Source organism: Alexandromys fortis, unplaced genomic scaffold (assembly GCF_014885135.2).
Source record: "Alexandromys fortis isolate MF-2015 unplaced genomic scaffold, M_Fortis_MF-2015_v1.1 scaffold_59, whole genome shotgun sequence".
In the NCBI taxonomy this organism is placed as follows: Eukaryota; Metazoa; Chordata; class Mammalia; order Rodentia; family Cricetidae; genus Alexandromys; species Alexandromys fortis.
This window is the reverse complement of record NW_026067943.1, coordinates 9,694,359-9,710,124: the sequence shown is the minus strand read 5'-3', so window position 1 is coordinate 9,710,124 and position 15,766 is coordinate 9,694,359. Positions and strand designations below refer to the sequence as shown.

At 44.0% G+C, this 15,766-nt stretch overlaps 1 protein-coding gene across 11 annotated transcripts in view; it reads left to right on the top strand.

The window, feature by feature from the left end:
- The first annotated feature begins 6,347 nt into the window (after positions 1 to 6,347).
- Positions 6,348 to 15,766, top strand: part of Erc1 (ELKS/RAB6-interacting/CAST family member 1) — a 351,181-nt gene continuing 341,762 nt past the window's right edge. For 4 of the 11 annotated variants that reach the window (XM_050148589.1, XM_050148584.1, XM_050148594.1 and 1 more), the window contains exon 1: positions 6,350 to 6,590. The gene's annotated coding sequence lies outside the window, so the exon portion shown is untranslated. Of the gene's footprint in view, positions 6,591 to 15,766 lie in introns of all 11 variants that reach the window. The other 7 variants (XM_050148588.1, XM_050148596.1, XM_050148595.1 and 4 more) reach the window with 4 other exon arrangements.

Below are 15,766 nucleotides of genomic sequence, written 5' to 3'. Positions count from 1 at the left end.
GTGAGTTTGAGGCCAGCCTGGTCTATAGAGTGAGTTCCAGAACAGCCAAAGATATAGAGAAAAACCCACTCTCAAAAAACAAAAACTAACTAGAACAACAAAACAAAACAAAACAGTCTCACTAAGTAGCCCTCTTTATTGCACTCTATAGGCAAGCGGACCTTGCCTTCTGTCTAGGAATCCACAGTATGGGGAGTACAAACTACACCACCACACTCTGTTTTTGTGTCTTTAATCTGCATTTTTTCATTTGATTCTTTGCTCAGCATTTCATATATTTTTTTATTTTCTCTTTTTCGAGACAGATTTTCTCTGTGTTGCTTTGGAGCCAGTCCTGGAACTAGTTCTTGTAGACGAGGCTGGCCTCGAACTCACAGAGATCGGCCTACCTCTGCCTCCCGAGTGTGTTGAAATAAGAGCGGTGGGGCTGCGTCCCCAACACCCCGGCCGCTTGGCTAGCTCATGCCCAAAATAACAACACACAAACTGTATTCATTTAACTGCTTGGCCCATGAACTCTAGCCCTTACAGGCTAATTCTCGCACCTGGATTAGCTCATTTCTAATGATTGTTTGTAAGCACCCCAAGGTGCGCTTACCGGGAAGATTCTAGCCTACATCCATCCTGGGTCGGAGGAGCTTCATTGCGTGCATCTGCCTGGGAGAGCGGAGCATGGCGTCTCTGCTCCAGAGAGCAGAGCTGTCGGGTCTCTCCGGAAGCAGAGCAGAGTCTGACCTCACTTCCTCTTCCGCCCAGCATCCTATTCTGTTTACTCCTCCCACCTATGTTCTAACCTATCAGGGCCAGCCAAGCAGTTTCTTTATTGCTCAATGACCTTCCTCCATCACGAGTGCTGGGAGTAAAGGTGTGTGCCACCACTGCTCAGCTTGTTCAGCATTTTAGAAAACCTTTTTTAGCTGGATCTTCTATCTTATTTGTTCTTAGATGCCTCTAATGTGATTTAAGTAGGTTTTTTTTTTTTGTTGGTTGGTTTTTGTTGTTTTGTTTTCGAGACAGGGTTTCTCTGTGTTACACAGGACAGCCTTGACTGTCCTGGAACTTGCTCTGTAGACCAGGTTGGCCTTAAACTCAGAGATCCACCTGCCTCTGTCTCCTGAGTGCTGAGACAAAGGCATGTGCCACCAATGCCTGGCATGATTGAAGTTTTAAAGATTTATTACATTTATTTATTTTGTGTGTACGTATGTGTATGCAGGTGAAGTCAGAGGACAACTTGGAAAGTTGGTTCTCTCCTGTTATGATGTGGGTCCTGGGGCTCGACCTCAGATCATCAGGGCTGGCAGCAAGCACCTCTATCCACTGAGCTGGTCCAAATCTCTCTGGTCCAAATTTTAGTAATTCTGTCAAACATTTGAATTTCTCTCTCATAATCAGTTTTCTACCAATTTGTTAACATACCATCATCAATTTTTGTTATTATTATTATTTTTATTTTTAGATAGAGTCTACCATCTAGCCCAGATATGCCTCAACTCTATGTCTTCTTCCTCAGCCTTGTGGGTCCTGGGATTACAGAATCATAGACTACACTTTTCTTTTTTTTTTTTAAATGGTTGGGTTCTTCTGGAGCTTTGGTGGCCTTTAACTCCTGATTCTTCTGCCTTCCTCCCAAGTGAATGGATTAGAAGTGTTTACCACCATGACTTGGCTGTAGGTCTTAATTTTAACTGTAATGTGTGTTCATTCACAATAAAAGCTGTATTTACAACCTGCCCATAGACAAGAAAGGGCCATGTACTTAGTTTTCACATGAGATATATGCATTATTGGTGATCATAGCTTTTTAGAGAGCTTTGTTGTTGTTGCTGTGCAACACAAATTATAACTGGTCTCAATAATAAAAATTTGGAGTCACCTATCAGGGATGAAAGTTGAGAGATCAGAACGGCCAGCCACTGGCGTTTTCACCTCTACTAATGCTCAGACCAAAAGGACGACCCTGCCCTTAGACTATCTCCTCAGACTGCAACGAGCTCTTTTCTCCTCCTGCCTTGTATTCCTCTCCACCCAGCCATATCACTCCTGTCTCCACCTCCCTAGCTCTGTACCTCTTTTAGACCCAGGGTGGCCTTGAATTCAGAGATCCAACTGCTTCAGTCTCCCTGGTATTAAAGGTGTGTGCCACCACTGCCTGGCCTTTATGGCTAACTAGTAGTTTAGCTCTGCACTTTGATCTTTAGGCAAGCTTTATTAGATTACATTGTTGCTTTTAGTACTGGGTATTGAACTCAGGGCCTCTTGCTACTGAGCTACATCTATTGTTTTGCTAACTGAGTTTCACTCTGTAGCCCAGCCTGGCTTCAAACTCATGGCTATCTGGCCACTTCAGCCTCCTAAGTGCTGAGACAGTGTTTTGCTCTCTGCCTGGCCTAGAACTAATTCTAATGATTAAAGACGGTGAGCAAATTCTCAAGTTCTTTTTGGCTATTTGGTTTTCTTTGGAAAAATATCTATTCAGATTATTCTTTCATTCTTTAAATGTGGGTTGTTTTTCTATTGTTGAGTTCTAGATATGGGAGAGATATGTTTTCAAATTGTTTCCTAATTCCACATTGTCCTTCCATTTATCTGTAGGCTCCCCCAGCCTCATTTTATTTTATTTTGAGACAGGGTTCACTACTTAGCACATGCTGATTTGATACTCAAGTCTCAGCCTCCAGAGTGCTGGAACTATAGGCACGGGACACTATATATATCCTTTTTTCCTACTTTTTTGATCATGTCTCTACTAGTTGGTTAGAGTTGCCACAGCACAGTCCGAAGCTGACCTCTTTGAAGATTAAAATCTTAATTTCAAAGGACCCTAATTCAACCCATACAACTTTGTCCTCCAGACCATCCAGATTTATGTTCCCCTTAAAGGAAAAATACATTCTACCTATGCCACCGGAGAGCATCCATGTTCACACGGACTCTAAATCCACAATTCTACCTAACTAAATATAGGTTAAATGGGGTGCCACTAGTCTGCAGTTCCAGCATTTGGAAGGCTAAGGGTTTGTAGGGTATCATTTGGGCCCAGTAGTAGTAGTTCGAGATCAGTCTAGGCAAATACAGTGAGATTCCCACCCTGTGTGTGTGTGTGTGGGGGCAAAAATAACAACTAATAAAAAATTTCCCCAAATTAAAACAAGATAAAGAGATATTAAACATTCTTAATAAAAAAAATCTGAAATGCTGCAAAAGCCGAAAGTTTTGGACTACCAAGACAGTATCATAGGTGGAAAATTTCACATTATAAAACCATGCCTTATGCAAAAATTAAAACTATTGTATGAAATGACTTTTAGGACATATTTCCTGAAACAGGTATATATGAAATAAATTTTGTGTTTAGACTTGGGGGTCTATCCTCAAGATACCTCTCTATATGTATGCCAGTATCTACGCTCACTCCCAGGACAGAACCCAGCACTTTGGAAGCAGATCTCTGAGTTCAAGGCCAGCCTGGTTTATAGGAGAGAGTGTTCCAGGGTAGCCAGGAATACAGAGAAACCCTGTCTCAAAAACAAAACAAAACACCCCCAAAACAAAACAAATCAAAATAAAACAAAACAAAGAAAAAGAAAATTTGAATCACTTCTTGTCCCAGCATTTCAGGTAAGAGGTACTCAGTCTGTATTACCTAAGTTATGTATGGGTGAGACTTGGGGTGAGTCATCCTAAGGCAAAAATTCTCTCCAGCTAAGAACCAGACAAGTTACATGCTTCCAGGAAACAATGGCAGGACATACACAGAATAGATATTTTCATCCCAAAATAGAGAAACTGGAAAAAAAAGAAGGGGGCCAGGTGCCAAGCCAGCATAAAGCACAGTGAGAGCGCTGACGTCGTGTTGCACGCTTGCAGTATCCTCATTTGGGACTGAAGGCACTACTGCTGTGAGTTCTAGGACATCTCCACCTGAGGCAAGGCAAACTTCGCTATACTTACTGTCAGAGAAGTAGCTGGAGAAACAGTCAATGAAGAATGGCTTTCCATGGGTGAGTACCTACATATCTAAGAAATGAAATGTCAATTTCAGTTTCTGTCTGAGTGTGTGCAGGCATGTGTGTGCGTGTGTAGGTGAGTGTGCATGTGCAGAGGCCTGGGCAGGACATCAGTTGTCTCCTCTATTGCTCTCTGCCTTATTGCTTTGAGACAGGGTCTCTCACCGAATCACAAGTTCATTTTATCATCAACCTTTGGGGATCAGCCTGTCTTCCTTCCACAGCGCTGCTGTTACAGACATTCGAAGCCACGCCTAGATTTTATGTGGGTTCTGGGGCTTCAAAGTCAGGTGCTCATGGTTGCAGAGCAAGTGCTCGCACCCACAGAGTCCATCTTCCCTGTCCCAGAAATGAAGACTTTGAAGACTCATCTCTGGCCACTTTACAGTCACCTTGACTGGCTGCACACACTCTAACAAAAGGTTGTCGTATATTAGGCTTCGTACTGAAGGGGAGTTAGTTCCGCATGCCCAAGGACTGTAATCATCCAAGTGCATTTTGGGAGGGAAACATTAGAGAGTCTGGGAAGGACAAAACAGAATTTTGTGCTGGCGGTGGTGGCTCACGCCTTCAATCCCAGCACTTGGGAGGCAGAGGCAGGCGATCTCTGCGAGCTCGAGGCCAGCCTGCTCTACAACAGCTAGTTCCAGGACAGAAACCCTGTCTAAAAAACCAAAAAAAAACAACCAACCAAACAAAAACCCCAGAATTATTTTGTAGGACGAATTCTAGTTGGTCTTAATAATATTAGGGGGTGAAAGCTGAGAGATCAGAGAAGCAGAGTGGCCAGCTACTAGAGAGTTTTCACCTCTACCAATGCTCAGACCGAAAGGGCGATCCAGTCCTCAAACTGCAACTGTCTCCATCAAACCTCAGACTGCACTGAGCTCCTGTACCTTTTGCCTTACATTCCTTTCTCAGCCCAGCCACATCGCTCCAGTCTCCACCTCCCTAGTGCTGGGATCACCTTTGTGAGAGTGCTGTTTCCCTTTCAGACAGATTCAATCCAGTGTAGCCCAGGGTGGCCTTGAACTAACAGAGATTCCTCTTCCTCTGCTAATCCTGGGATTAAAGGTGTGTGCCACCACTGCCTGGCCTGTAGTGGCTTAACTCTGTACTCTGATCTTCAGGCAAGCTTTATTTGTTAAAACACAAACAAATCCTCACTACAGAACTTGGTGAATGAACGTGATTGCCATGGGTGGATGGGGGAAAATGTCAATGGATTGTAAGAGCGTAAGCTGGCTAATTATGATGGTGGGAGGTTAAGGATGAGTAAAAGGATGAGTCTTAACTCCTCTCATCTCAAAGGCATTTTAAATCAGCTTAATAAGCCCTGGGAGTATGGGGATGAGTATAATTCACACCGCCTTTAGATTTTTGGCTTAGAGATAGCTTATCTACATTTTAAAATTAATGCCTGTGTGTTGCCCCCACCTCTGTACTTTTGCCCGCACCTGACAAAAGGAAAAGGTTGAGATTCAGCAGCAGAAAAACTGGGTTGTCTAAAATAAGGCAGCAGCTGCTTCGTAGTTCGTTCGCCTTGCTTGGTGTGAGGGCTAAATAAAAAAGGTAACGTGGTGAAGCATTTGGCACAGCTCACGCACCGCATGTGGACACCAGGTTCCGCCCACGCTCTTCCTCCCTGGCACGAGAGCTGCGGAAAAGCCACCTACTGAGGAGAGGGTCTTTACGATGACGCTTAGCCAGCCCCGAGGACTCAGAGCATTGCCTTCCGCAGCTACATTTCGAAAAGTCAAGTGTGAGGGGCAAGCTAACTTCTCTTGGACAAAGGGTGTCCAGGCAGCAGTGACTCAAAGTGACAAGCCCAGAGTTATTTCCTAAGGTGGCGGCGATCCCAGGGTTCGGGTAACGGGCCTGCCAAGCAGGGGGCGGGGCGACTCCAGGTTTGGGAAAGGCCACTCCACTCCTGGGGCTTCCAGCAGTCCACGTCCTACGGCAAGCAGGAGGAGACAAACGCCGCCCCTCCTCGCCCGCACCTTCCCTGCTCGCCTTCGCGGCCCTGGCTGTCCTGTGGACGCTCGGCCGTGGGTGTGTGATTGTAAGGGGCGGCTCTACGTGCGGCACAACTCTGCCTCGGTGCCCAGTTACCTTCGTGGCCTCGAAGCGCCGCGCTTCGCGATCCTGTTGCGCGGTCCCCCTGAGCCGCTACGGGAGGCGCTTCCCGGAGGGATAAGGGAAAGCCCGGAGGCCCGCGAGGGTGGGAGGCGGGACGCGGATGCCGCGCGGGCGCCCGGGGGCGGGGCTAGGTGTGCGCGGAGGGCGGGGCGCGGTGACGTCGTGGGCGCCGGTCGTGCTGTAGCTGTGGCTTTGGTGGCGGCGGCGGCTGTGATAGTGGCGGCGGCAGGGTGTCCGGGAGGCAGCAGCAGCAACGGCAGCGGCAGCGGCGGCCCTGAGGAGAGTGAGGCGGCCCCGTCGGCAGCCGCCCGCGCGTCGGGCGGAACCTCGAGCTGTCCGGCGGTCGCCGGCGCTGAGGCATTCGCCGTTTCCTACCGGGCTCGGCGCTCCCGGCCCTGGCTGGGCAGGGCAGAGTGCCCCTGGGGAGGGGCGGAGCCGTAGGTGAGGCTTCGGGACCCCTCCCCCTCCGGATCGGGCCGGGGGTGGGGGCGGGAAGGATGGGGAGGTCGGGAGAGCGGACCCCACCCCAGCGCACCCGAGCCCACCGGCGGCCGCGCCCTGCGGAGCTCCGGGATTGGGCGGGAGCGCAGGCGCTGGCGGCGGGGACCTCCGCTGTGGGGAGGTGGAGGGCTTCTGGCACTCCGAGACCCGGAGGTGGGAGGCATGATGTGGGGAGACGGGGAATCTTGGGGATATTGGGGTGCGGCCAAGGTGGATCTGAGGTAAAATGTTTAAGATGATCTTTTTATTTTGGACCTGGTGATATAGAAGAAGAAGAAAGGTTGTATTTCAAGAGGAAAATGAAGCGGGGATGTTGCCCTGGAGGTAGCTAGAGGGGCTATTGAAGCAGATCTCACATTGCCACTTTAGGTTTGGGTTCTTGAGTGGAATTCACGGAAGGGAGTACCTTTGCGTTGATTTGGGGTAGGTAAATTGTCAGCCTGAGTGACTCTGGCTTCACACACAAGAAAGAAGATGTTGGTGTTTAGACAACTTCATTCTGAAGCAACCATGAGTCGTTACTCTTAGCCTCTTAAAAGTGCTGTCTTCCAGTTTATTTTTCCTGCGTTCCCCCCTCCCTTCGCTTGTGCTTGAGCTCTTTGTACCACTTTTAATTTTTCAGCTGACCCTTGAAGGAAAGGAAGGCCCGGGTCTCAGGTAGTGGCTTTGTCAGGCACGTTTCAGAGTAATAGTTGCAGGTGGTTGTGGTTGATTGCTTTGCGTGGATAAGACAAACTAATAGTTGTGTTGGAGCTAATTGTGTGAGAATCGCTTAAATGTTTTAAAGTGCAGCTGTCTTTTACACCTTGTTTCTCTCTAGACCTTGATACATTTTGTGTTTATTGTATTTATTCATTGGGGGTGATTATTTTTGGATTTTTTTAAAAAAAATGGACGTGTGTGTGTGTGTGTGTGTGTGTGTGTGTGTGTGTGGCGTGCTCCAGATTTGAGGTCAAAGGACAGCCTTTGGGACTCAGTTCTCCCACTGTGGATTGCTATTGCTAGGATCAGATCGGTTGTCAGACTTGTGCCATAGGCACTTTACACGTTGAGTTATCTGGCTGTCCCTATTTTTTTTGAATTTTTCTTTTAAGACATGGACTCACTCTATCCCAGGCTAGCCTCCAGCCTACTGTGATTCTTCCATCTTAGCCTTCCAAGTGCTGAGACTGCAGACCTGACCTCCTATGCTTGGCTTTCTTGAAGATTGCTTTTATTTTTCATTTTCAGTTGTATTTATTGCAGTTTTTTTCTTTCTTTCTTTTTACATTTTTTCCCCTGGTCCAAGATGGTTTCTCCGTGTAATGCTGGCTGTCCAGGAACTCACTCTGTAGACCAGACTGGCCTCAAAGTCAGAGATCCGCCTGACTCTGCCTCCCAAGTGCTGGGATTAAAGGCGTGCACCACACCTGGCTTTATTGCAGTCTTCATCAAACACTTTCAAAATGAAATAGGATTTTTTTCATTATGTAGGTCCCTCCATTTTCAAGGAATATTGTCAGTGTCAAATGCATTTAAACTGTGCTTCTTCTGGTATCCTGTGGGAGAATGTGTCTTACTTTTCTTGGGAGATGTTATTGAGAGTGAACAACAGTTCACATCAGTGGTTCACAGTTTAGCACAGTAGACCCGAGTCTTCTGGATTCGTGCGTCCTATTAGACTGTAGTAACCACATGGCTTATCATTTGTGACTTAAACTATTTCTTGTTCAGTAAACAAGCCCTTTGATGGATACATATTATGATATAATGAGAGGCATGACTCTCCATAGTTCACTTATGGAAGAAGGGGAAACTACCAGAAAATGAAATTTAAAAACAGTAACTTTCCTAATGCCTGCCTGATTTATTTTGGCCAAAGGAATACTTTTCTGTAACCCAAGAGAGAAATGCGTAGGTTATTTCAGTAGTTGGAGATCACTGCCTGTTCTCCATGTTCGCTTCAGGAGCAGATGCTGATCTACTAGAGAAACTTCTGCTTGTAAAGACTGATAGGAAATGAGGCTATGATAGTTAATTGATAAAGTGTATAGTTCAATTTATAGTCATAAAATTAAAGATTTAATGATCTCTATGTAGACATTGGATAATTGGTTGGTACAGTGAGTATTTGTGATTTAAATTAGCTAGGAGCAAACCCCACATATTTACTGCCTCCCCTTGTTGGAATTTTTGAGATGGGGTCTCACTATGGAGACAAGGCTGGCTTTTAACTCATGGAAATCTGACTGCCTATGCTTCCCAAGTACTGGGATTACAGGTATTCACCACCATGCCAGGCTAGTTTTGAGTTTTGAAGATTTAGATACTGGCTGCTGGGAATGGATATGTGTTTAGTGTGTAGTTTCTTTGCCTAACATGCAGGAAAGCTCTAGGTTTGATCCCCAGCACCGAAGAAAAAAAAAACCCAAAAGATATTGGGTGCAACTTGGGTGCATATACTAATGTTTACATGATAATGAATTGTGATTCTTGTAGAAATAAAATTGTGTAATTTGGTAGGTGTCAGAGATGGAAATAATTTAATTTAGAAACCAGTTTAGAATTTTGTGTATCTGAAAAAATCCTGCATTTTATTAATCAGGACACATTACTTGGGTGCTGTAGAAATGGCTCAGCACTTAAGAGAGCTTACTGCTTTTCTAGAGGACCTGAGGTTGGTTCCCAGCACACATCAGGCTGCTCGCAGTTGCCTCTAGCCCTAGCCTTAGGGGATCTGACTTCCTCTCTGGCCTCCTGGGCACCACACTCACATCATTCACACCCTGTGCACATAACTAAAAATAAGATAAACCTGTGATTCCAGTGCTTAGGAGACTGACACTGGAGGATTGCCTTGAGCTTGAAGCCAGCCTGGCTACATAGTGAGTTTTAGGTCTGATTGAACTACAGTGTAGATTGTCTGTTTTTTTTTTTTTTTTTTTTTTTTTAAAGGCTGTTTGCTTCTTCTTCCCTATCCTATTGTAGTTGAGTCCATTGAAGTGTGTTTTTCTTTACTATTAAAGTCGCAGTTATATCAGTCTTGTAATCCAGGTTCAAACTGGAAATTTAAAGGTGAAGGGTTTCACAGGAACAGCTGCTGTTTCATACTGTTAAATACATTTTATTTATAAGGTATCAGAGCCACTGATGGAGAAAGAGCAGAGAACAAAGTGCTATGTGTAATCAAATAAGTAGTACATTAGCTATTTTGAGCGCGATGGGCTATGATTATGTGGAATATAATTGAGTTGTATGGCACTTGAGGTTTTCCATGGTTTGGAGTGTCAATTCTGGAATTAGAGTGTTTAATCCTAGCCTTGCCTTGTATAGTGTAGGGCATATTGCTGCTTAAGCTTAGTTGTTTTCTTTTTTTTCAAGACAGGATTTCTCTGTATAGTCCTGGCTGTTCTGGAACTTGTTCTGTAGATTAGGCTGACTTTGAACTCAGATCCGCCTGCCTTCTCCTCCTGAGTGCTGGGGTTAGACTGCTAGGGTTGAAGTGTATGCCACCATAACTAGTCTTAACTGCAATTGCTTTAAAAATAAGATAATTTTATTTATGTGTATATGGTGTATATGTGAGTTTCTGTATATCACAGGTGTGCAGAGGGCCAGAGGGCATTGGGTCCTCTGGAACTAAAGCTGTAGATGTTGTAAACTGCCTGATGTAGGTGCTAGGAACAGAACCTGGGTCCTCTGTAGGAGAATATGTGCTCTTAACTGTTGCCATCTCTCCAACCTTAATTTCTTAACTTTAACTTCTGTTTAAATTCTTGTGTAAAATTAGAATACTAGCATTAGTATTTCACCTCTTAGGATGGGCAAATGAGTTAATGTAGTGGGAACAATGTTGGCACATGATTAGCTTGTTTGTTAACACCTCTGAACTTTATTCCTTGAGCATTACCTTTTTATTCATTTAAAATACACAGATTGAAGGCTGGGAGCTGTTTCAGTAGGAAAAGGTTAATCAAGCTGAACACTTGATGAGTCCCTGGGACTTAGAGAATCAGCTCCTACAGGTTGTCGCCTGGCTTCCACCTGCACCCGTCCACACAAAAACACGAAATAAACAATGTAATATAAAAAAACCACAACTCATTGAGCATGTTTTATGTTAGGTGCTAGGACTCTAGGAGGGAACAAGGCAGACAGAAACCTGAAATCTCATGGAGCATTTATGCTGGGTGAGGAGACAGATGATTAAATGAATGAATTACACACGTGGATGTTAATAAGTATTGCCTTAGTTCTTTTCCTATTGCCATGTTAAATATCCTGACCAGCTTTTCTGAAGGGTGGTTTTCATGTCTGTCATGATGCCCCAGGAGTGATGATAGGTAATGTGTTTTTTTCCCACCATTTATTGAACCAGTAATGACTGTGACCCCCCCCCCCCGCACCTCCCCCCTCCCCGAAAAAAAAATTCTGACAGAAGCAACTTCAGGGAGACAGGATTTGTATATAGTTCCAGAGGGATACAATGGAAGGGAGAGCATGGTGGCAGGAGCCAGAAGCAGGTTTATCATGTGTTTGCGCTCAAGAAGCAGAGAGTGAATGGGAAGTGGGTCTGGGCTTCTGTAAAAAGTGTCACTGTTCCCCCTGTGACCCACTTTCTCTCTCAGTGCTCTCCTTCCTAAAAGTTCTACAACCTTCTCAAAACAGTGCCACCATTGGGGACCAAGTGTTCAAACATGGGAATCCTTGGGGGACATTCAGATCACAAACAGAAATGGAGAGAGAGAAGGATAAGTAGTGGATGGGAATTTCCATGGTTTATAAGCCATCGAGTTTTACTGAGAGTAACGTAGAGTGCCAGTGTGGAGTTTTTAGCACTATACTCTGATATCACAGACTCTGACTTGTGTTTTAGAAGAATGGTTGTTACCTCTCTGGGGTGTTAGGACAGGGTGGGAGACAGAAATAAGGGCACTAGGCAGGAGATTGTGTTATGATGTTTCAGATGGGAATGGCGCTGACCAAGGTAATAGCAAAATGAAATGTTGAGAAGTGGTTGGATTTTTAGCATATATCGAGGGTAGATAAGTTGTAGTGATTGAATATGGGATGTGAGCAAAATAGAATCATAAAGAAGTGTGGTTTTTACTTGAACAGCTGGAAGAACACAGTTGCCATAACCGAAATGAAGATAGCAGTTGAAGCATGTTCGGGAAAATTCTGGAAGTTGGGAGGAGTTGGAGTTCAGGAAAAGTAAGCAACAGGACAAGTGAGCACCTGGTATTTCCACCTGGTATTTAGAATTGTGTAGTAGTGAGAGCATCAAGAGTGAATTAGGCAGAGAAGAGATCCAAACCTCTGAGCTGTGGGACTGATTTGTTTATTTGTTCATCCTGTCATGGAGTTAGTGTGGTTTTAGGTGTTCTTTTGGGGATGCACTAGCTAGCTATCAAATGTCTCTGCCTTAATGGTCCTTACCTTAAAAGAAACTGCAAGACATCCTGGAGGAAAGAAGAGGAACCAAGTGACAACTTCCTACTTCCAACTCCAGAGTGCCGGGATTTCAGGCATGCATTATCATGTCTAGTTCTTGTTTTTCTTACCAGTAAAATTCCTTGCAAGTAAATGCCATTTAGTCATTCTAAAATTTCATTAAATATTTCATTTACTGGTCTAATGATGAACTCTGGCTTTATTTTAGAATAGACTATTTGAACTCTTATTGAGGGAAGTAGTGATCACTAGGGTTTCACAGAGATTCATTGAATCAAATCAGACAATACCAGTTTCATAGAATGATATGGTTACTAGACTGACGAATAAAAGAAATGTGGTTGTTATATACTGCTGTGTGGAGCAGTGGTGGGCTGCGTTCCCACTCAGCTCCGCGAAATAATTACATGGAAACTGTATTCTTTTGAACACTGCCTGACCCATTAGTTCCAGCCTCTTATTGGCTAACTCTCACATCTCTATTAACCCATTTTTAATAATCTGTGTAGCCCCACGAGATGTGGCTTACCAGGAAAGATCTTAACCTGCGTCTGTGTCGGGTGGAAGAATCGTGGGAACTGCCTGACTCGGCTTCTTTCTCCCAGCATTCTGTTCTGTCTACTCCGCCTACCTAATTTTCTGTCCTATCAGGCCAAGCAGTTTTCTTTATTAGTTAACCAATGAAAGCAACAGATAAGATACAAGACCCACCTCCATCAATATACTGGATTTCAGCTATATCTTTTCATGCTGTCTTTATGGAAAATATGAAAAAAAGTCCTATATTTCATCAGGACAGTGAGTATCTGTCATGTGTTCTCTGCTGAGCAAATAATAGGTAGTTACTATATTTGATGAATGAATGGATAATAGTACAAGCAAATGAATTCACAAGTGATTGAATGGCTGGAGCCAGAAAATAGAGTTGCTCACTGAGGATGGAGAGCTTGAAGAACTGATGTTAAAGGACTCATTCATGTGTGTATTGAAGCGAGGATAAAGTGGGAGTGGTAGCTGGAGCATAGTGACCACTGTGGATTTGGTGCCCATACATCTTGATGATTATCAGCAGTCAGCGAGGATGGAGAGATAGAAGATTTGGCTGAATAGCATGAGAGTCGAGTAAGGATTTTCATGAGGATGTAGGAGGACTAAAGGCCTATTAAAGGCCATTTCTCAGAATTGGGTGTGGCCTGAGAAACTGAAAAAGGCCAAGTGACAAGAACTGTCCTGATTGGAAAGCCAGTTTTAGGTTAAGGCATAGAGATAGTTGAGAGCATTTTGAAGAAATGGAGAACGTTAGCAGACTTCTCAAGAAAGTATATTTTCTCAGTTGGTTACTTACCATTTCTTAACATAAAATGTCTTCTTGAGAAACTTCACCTGTCCATATTTTATTGTTCTAAGTTGCTCTCAGCTTTGCTGCCTAACTCTGTTGTAGTTTGACTTTTAATTTTTTTTTTAATAAATAAATAAATAAATAAATAAATTAAACAACTTTTTTTTGAGTCAGGGTTTCATGTAGCCCAGTTTGTCTGGCCTCAGACTCACTATGACCTCATCCTCTCTCTTCCCTGCACTTTGCAAATGCAGGTATTCCAGGCTGGAGTTGCCATCCTGGCTCTCTAGCCAGACTTTTTGGGAAGAGTTGTCCACATTACTGCACTCTTCCGTTTCTTCTGTGATTTTTTTTCTGTGCCTTCATGATTTCCCTGAAACTGAAAATAGCATATGAACATAGCCAGTGACTTTTCTTTTCTGTCCTTGTATTTAACCCTTTGGCAGTGCTCTATTGCTACACAATAACCTCCAAATTTAAAATAAGGAACATTTTTTATTTGATAGACTCTGTGTCTGAAGTCTGGTTGTGTTTGGTGCCTCTGATTCAGGCTGTAGAGGTATAGAGTGAGGCTGCTGTGATCTCGAGCTTCACTGGAGGAGGTTCTGTTTCCAGGAGCGTATGCATGGCTGGCGGTAGGCTGCAGGTTTTTGTTGGCTGTTTGCTGGGCAAATAGACCAGTCCCTTGCCATTTGGATCTCTGTGTATGATTACAGGTGCACTTACAACAGTGGCACCTTGCATCTTTTGGATCAAGAGCTCTGGAGGGGAAGGGAGATTTAGCCACAGTGTTTTCTAACCTAATCTTGCGAGTGGTGTGCTGGCACTTCTGCCATAGTTTGTATATTACATGTTTGTGTCTGGATCCAACACACACAAGATGGGATTTCACAACGCCATGAAGGCAGAGATTATCCATGTTGGAAACTGGTACCACGGCAGACTTCATAGTCCCCCCCCAACTTTTTTAATTTTTAAACAAGGTTTTGCTGTGTCTTTCAGGATGGTTTTGAACTCACTACATAGTTCAGGTTGGCCTCAAATTAACAGCAGTTGTCCTGCCTCAGCTTTCAAGTGCTGGGATTACAGGCAGGGGCCTTGATGTCTGATTTTCTCCTTTTGTAAACCTCTCTTCCTTAAGGATTCTCAGAGGGTGTCCTGTGTTTCTTGCTCAGTCTCTTAGCTCTGCTGTCAGTCACCTTTTGACTCCTTTTCTACCTACTTCTTCAGTGTTTCTCCAGGCCACCTTATCCTCTGTGTTTTAGTTTAGGCTGGGAGGATGTGTTTTTGTCTTCAGTGAACCTTGTCCTGAGTGTGAGGACTGTATTTCACGTTAGCTCCTCAAACTCGGTGCATTCCAGTCTGAATCAGTGATTTCTGCTCCTGCTCTTGTCTGGTGTTTTTTAGTTAAGACATCAGTCCAGAAAGATGTGTGGTTTTTCCCTCTCCTCCACCCCCCAGTTTACTATTTCTTACTGATTTTATAAGACTAGTAGTGTTCATTGATGGTATGAATGTTTTAAGGAGGTATTTAATACATTTCCTCCTGGGTTGCAAGCATTGAATGAATGCTAAGTAAGATTCCTTAGCCTGTGCTCATAGTTATTGAAGCTATGAGGTTGTTGGTTTTTTTTTTTTTTGGAGTGGGGGCAGTGGGGGCAGAATTTATCTGTGTAGCCTTGGCTGTCCTGGAACTCATTCTTAGACCAGGCTGGTCTCGAACTCAGAGATCCGCCTGATTCTATCTCCTGAGTCCTGGGATTAAAGACGTGCACCACCATCACCCTGGGATGATAGAAACTTTGAATTAGTAGACATGATCTGGTGTGTTTCAGAAGGATAGCTATTTAATTTCACTTTTTTTTTTAAATGGATTCTCACTGTGTAGTTAGGCAAACCTTGGACTCACAGTGCTCTTGCCTCAGCACTCGTAGTACTGGGCTTATGAATTGGTGACCCTGTCAGTGATTTGGCAGTTACTCTTACACTATCACTGCTAGTGCTTCACCAGCTGATAGAATTAATCCCCTATGTTCTTCCGAGTTTTATTGTGGTATACTGTGTGATGAATAGACAGTTTCACCTTACTACCCTCTGGATATATCATTTCCCCCATTGTTATTGTTTTATTTGAAAGCCCTTGTATTTGGAATTAACCCATGTTCTGTGGGGATGCCTTAAGTTTAACATTGTGTTATTATTGTGAAACTATTTTGGGAAATAAAAGTTTAGACTTTAAATTTCATTTTATTGTATAATATAATTTGCCAATTAAAGTAGAAAAGCAAGGACTGGGGAGGTAGCTCAGTATACAGTAATTGGAGTACTAGTATGAAAACCTCAG